The sequence below is a fragment of the Magnolia sinica genome, chromosome 5 (genome assembly GCF_029962835.1).
Source record: "Magnolia sinica isolate HGM2019 chromosome 5, MsV1, whole genome shotgun sequence".
Classification (NCBI taxonomy): domain Eukaryota; kingdom Viridiplantae; phylum Streptophyta; class Magnoliopsida; order Magnoliales; family Magnoliaceae; genus Magnolia; species Magnolia sinica.
Window position 1 is genome coordinate 102,747,982 of NC_080577.1, and position 6,000 is coordinate 102,753,981.

Consider the following 6,000-nt stretch of genomic DNA (forward strand, 5'->3'; position numbering starts at 1 on the left):
CTTAGTTGGCTTTAGCTAGAGCTTAAGTCCATTGCTGTGCAATATGCCTACCCCTTCTCAAATCTAGAAATGAAATGGATGAGGAGTCAAGGGAAGAGGAGTGATGAGAAGTTAGGAGAAGGGAGAAGAGGTGTAAGCAGGTGGATGACCATAGAAAATGGTTATCACCTTATGTCTGTAATATCCCAGAAGGGATGAGCAGGATGAAACTCTTTAGTCTATTTAAGGTGGTGGGAATGATTAAAGTCTATTTAATAGCTAGAGATAAGCTCTTACAGGAAAAGCAAGAGGGTTTGTGTTGTTTGTTTTGGCACCAGGGAGGAAACATAAAAGGTTCTATGCTGGGCTAATGACAGAAAATGTGGGGGAAAGGGTTATCCTATAGCTCAGAGGGTTAAAATAAAAAATCATATCTGAGCGGAGTGAAAGCAAAAAAAAATGGAGAGAATGGAGATAAGAAGATTCAAAAGGAAGGCATATCAGAGTGGAGTGACATTGCCAATTGCCATGAGCATGCAGAAAACAAAGTTGGAGGGAACAAAAATCATATAGAGATCCCATGTTGAAGCTGGCTGATTGGGAGGGTGTGCAAACGTGGATTGAATTGTGAGAAGGAAAGAAACTGGTGATTATGAACTATGAAGTGGCAGAAGAGAGTGTAGGAACATTGAACCAAACCTTTTTGTAACACAACCAAGTGAGGAGTAGATGGTTGTGGATGTGGCTGATTAAATGGAGAAATTGATTTGGTTGACGTGCTAAATGTCTCTGTGACAGGGATGGATTCATCAAAGGCCTGGATGCACAGATGGATTCATCAAATGCTTGGATCCAGTTGGGAAATAGAAGAGAATTTGCGTTATGTTTTTGAAGTTGGGGACACATTTTATAACGTTTAGCAAACTTGAGATGCGGCATGCAAAGGTCTGGATGGCTAAGGAGTCTATCTGGATAAGGCCTTGTGGCATCCCTCTACATACTTGGTAAAAGGTTGTGGGAAAACTTCACAAAAGGTTGTGGGGACTGGTGATTAAAAGAATGGAGAGAAGGTTCATGTGTGTGGAAGGGGTGATATTCTCTCTCTTGTGTGCTGCATCATTCACATCCAAGTGGTTTATCATCCTTGCCAGTATATTTTGTCTTTGTCTCCATTTCTTGTGGGTGTCATTAGTAGGCTAGACTGGTTAAACTGGACTTCATGTGACAAGGGGTCACAGTATAGCTCACCAACCCAGGCCTGGACTTGAACTTAGGCTTAAGACTGTCACTGGGTGGGGTCAACTCAGAACTCGGCGGGTTGACCAGGCGGTGAAAAAAAATTATTTTTTATTTATATGTTTATCACACAATATATATAAGCAAAACATAAGAAATAAAAACATAAACTAAAAAAGAAATGAAAAAAAAATAATTTAAGTTTGGGGACATCCTATGACCATGGTGGGACTGACCTAATGCACCAGTTGGATGGCATACACACAATACGAAAGTGGGCTGCAGGTGAATAACTCTACATGAGGTAAATATTGTTTTACACTCAGGTGGATAACTTCTCACATGCTGGTAAATAGCTAGCTCTTTATGCAGTTGAGTAACATTTACCATGCAGGTGAATAGTTTTTTGCACAGAGGTGAATACCATGTAAATTTAAGCGATTCTACTGGGCCCTAGGAACAGCGTAGCTTTTGCATTATGAAGAAGATCTTTGATACTCTGGTAGAGTATGCCAGTTGATAAACAGGTGACCCCGGATCAGAGATAAGAACTGTTTAAACGATCTCAATTTTTTCCCCCTTTAGGACGCACCCTCAGTGGGTCCGAAAATCTGAACAGTTTATGTTGAGTTATAATGTGCCATGCGTACAAGTTTATGAGTGCCTATGTATCAACAAGCACGCATTTCCAAAGTATTAAAAAATTCTCTTTCTTGTTTTCACGAGTCTCTGTTATCTTTAAAAAAAAACTTAAACAAATAACAAAAGAAAACTGTTATTACTGTTGACTGGAGGCTGGAATGGTGGGAAAGGAAATGCATAAAAAGCTTTGGTTTCCGTTTATTATTATTATTATGAAACTCCCATCTATATGCCATCTTCAAAGGTGTTAACTGTTAAGACTTAAGAGTTGTTGATTGCATAGGTGGGTGCGCAAATAGTTTCTCTCCCGGCCTTTTCAAGGAAGTTGAGAGAGGATGAGGAGCTGTTGGAGGGTTTGAAATAACCCCCTGATGAGTGATGACTAGTCAAGGCAGGATAGAAGAATTTGGGCTGTAAGGAAGTTGAATTCATTGTTGTTGATTGAATGGGCATCCTTAATATTGAACTCATTTTCCTTGTGGGTTTTATCGTCTCCGGGCCTTGCCTCTTTGATAAGATCTTCACCTCCCTGGTAAGATCATATCAGATTTATGTTTTTATCTTATTGATTGAGGTAGCATCTGAAGGTGGGTTTTTTTTTTTTTTTATATATAATAATAATAATAATAATAATAATAAGTATGTTAAGAATGTTTTCATATGCCTGTTAATTTGTTTAGTTCATCACTATATTGAAAGGTCATGGAATGTTCTAAATTGAGTAAAATTTGATGTCTGATGTTGAACAGTCAATGCTTTCTGCTATGTTCTCCACGGTGTGATTTCATTGATTTGACACTCTATATCTCTTATACTAGAACCAAAATTCTTACTTTCATTCCACTTCTCATGGAAACGCATCACATATTTCCATGTCTCTGATTGCTGCTTATATTCCAATCTAGAGGCAAGCTCTTACAATGAATCATCACTTCTACTCACAAAATATCTTCAACCCAATCCCGAATCTGAATCCGAACACCCAAAACAAAACCCACTGACCTTGACCCAGCCTAATTAGCATCCTATTCATTCAGGCCTTCACCTTCATGATGACCCTCCCTGGGAGGGTGGGATCCATAACTGTCTAATTATTGGGTCTATATATTTTCAGCTCCAAACCCTTTCCATTAATATATTCGTCAGGTCTAGATCAGGGTCCAAGTCCAAATAAGCTGAGTTTGGGTCAGTTCTAGATCCTTCCTCTAAATGCCGGGTTTGGATTGGGTCTAAGTTGGGCTGGCCTATTTTATTTTTCCCTGCTGAATATACTTCCTGTTGACTACCCAAGTGCATATTTTTATTAGCTAGGTTTTTACATTTAGTTAATTGCCTTAATTACATTGGTTCAAGGGATTTGAGGTAGGATCTAGATTGAGATCAGGTCAGGTCATTTTTGGGTGGTCCTAATATATAAGTCAGGTCTGGATTGGGTCCAAGTTCAAATAAGCTGGGTTTGGATCAGTTATAGATCCTCTACGCACCTGCTTTGGAAGGGGTTTAAGTTGGGTTGGTCTAATTTCTAGTTCCCTACTCAATATATATTTCCTGTTAAGCACCCAAGTACACGTTTTCGTTAGGTAGGTTTTTACATTTAAATCATTTTCCTTAATCACCATAGTTCAAGGGGTTTAAGGTCGGATCTAGGATTCTAGATTGAGATCAGGTTGGGCCATTTTTGGGTGGTCAAAATCTGACCCTTTTGGAAGTCAGCTAAGAAGTTGGTTAGGCCAATTTTGAGAGGTTCTAGACCTGACCCATTTGATAATCAGGGTGACATTTCGAACCTAGACCCATTTATTTTCAGGTTGACCTGACCCATTTGATAATCAGGGTGACATTTTGAACCTAGACCCATTTATTTTCAGGTTGACCTGACCCATTTACACCTTGGCCCTTCCCTCTCAACCCTGAGGGGCTATATGGGTCCTCATCATCAACAAATTCAGAGTTTTCTTTTAGCCCATGATTCATACATGTGGTGACATGGCTTGGTGATCCAAATCATTGATCCAATGAGATAATATGCTTCAATGACCTTCAAGATTGGGAGATCCTCAATGATGGTTAAGGAGATGGACCATATTCAAGAGAAAATAGTTCAATGATCAATGGTTTAAATTTTCCAACGTGGTTTTTTTTTTTTGTTTAACTGTAGTAGTTATCATTACAAGGCAAAAAAGTATCAATTTAAATGCATGTTCTTTCTTGCTCCAGATACGATTTTTGTATTTGTACATATCTGACAATGCTCACAGTATGTTGTCATTTCCCATGCAAATATTGATGGTTTCATTGTCCATATCGTAGATCATGATTGTTGTCATAATCATCATATGGCCTTTCCCAGCTATGTGGCATCGACTTTAGGATCCTGTTTTGCCAAAACAGGAATTCTTATCGTGCAAATAAAAGTATTGGTCGATATTTATTTTCGATACATACAAAAAAGAAAGATCTGATTGATGTGTGGAAAGATGTATATATTGGTTGATATTTTGAACCATGTGTTATTCCCCTGGTCTTTAAGAATCCAAATGAACAGTCACTTTCATACCTCCCTCTGTTCTAGCCTGAGTCTGTTCTTTCACAACTATTGCATGCCCAAGAAACATTTCACTGAACTCTCTCTTTTTTCTCAATCCTCTGAATCTTCTCTCTATACTTGAAACCAGGAACTCAAGAACTATTCCTTGACCCTTCTCTAGCTTGCCTCCTTGCGAACCTCTATTTCTGTAAACAGCTTATCTCGGGACAACAAAAAACCAGCTCTACCAGCTCGGTCTCTCATTTCCAAACCTTCAAAACTGGCTGTTCTCCGTCTCATTGAACTTCAGAGCCATGAATTCATCCTCCCAACTTCCAATGTGAAATTTCATTACTTAGCTCGATCTTTTCGGTCCATCTAATGGGTTTTCATCTCTATCTAAAATGAAAGGAAACTATTAGAAAAAATGTAAACCACTGGGAATGAAAGTGATTTGGATATTTTTCTCAGAAACCTGCATCGATTTAAAAGAAAAAGAAATACTGTAGGAAGAAGAAACATGTAGGATGGGTTTGAATGTACAAATGAATTGATTTGTGAATGTTCAGTTCAATCAAAAGGAAACAAGGAATTATCGAAGCCTCAAATTGTAGTTTTGTTCCTTTTAGGTCCAACTTGAAATTACTATAGTTGCAAGTTGGAATCTAGTCACTTGATATAAATATTAAGGTTGTTACAACTTGATTAGTTTCACTTCTTCTGAACTTGTTATTGCAATCGAATTCAATAGTGCATCCAAACCCTGCCTTAAGAAACATGATCTTGATGTCTATGCCATCCTTTATTGTGAATCTAGCTGCTGGTTATGTCATCGAAATCAGTTCATAGAGGCGGCACTTTGAGGCAGGTATAGGACTTGGAGGTGAGGACACACACACACACACTAAAGGAGTATACTTCGTATTAGCAAAACAGTTTGCACTTGGAGGGTTCCTTGTCGTGAGCAGCATCATTAAGAAGATGTGGATTGTAACAATCTACTTTGGGTTGGGGTGGGTGTGTGGTTGCAGGGCTGGGGTGTTTACCGCCTCCTACCTTAGTCTCCCCTTCGTGTTGGTAAGCTGGCTATGCATTTATGGGATAAAGTGATCAAGAAAGTGGAGAGGAAGTTGTCGGGTTGGAAGAGCAGGCATCTTTCTCTGGGCAGCAGATTGACCCTTATTAAAGCTGCTATTTCTAACCTTCGATGCCCACGAGAAGGGTTCTTGACAAGCTTGAGAAGGTGAGAAGGGATTTTCTCGAGCAGGGCACAGGAGAGAGAAACTGGTTCCACCTGCTTAGGTGGGATGAGGTATGCGGCCGCTTGTTTTGGGAGGGTGGAGCGGGTATAAGAAAATTGGAAGATGTGAACACCACTTGACTTGGCAAGTGGTGGCGGTGGTTCGGGACGGAGGAAGACAGACTTCTCCTTCACGATGAGTTGGGGAAGGTCCATACTGATCCATTTATTTATTTCGTCTATATTAGTCTGGTCTAGACCGGGTCCAAGTCCAACTAAGTTGGGTTTCCATCATTTCTAGATCTGCTGAGCGCCAAGTTTGCATTGGGTCTAAGTTGGGTAGATCTAATTTCTAGTTTCCTGTTTGATATAGTCT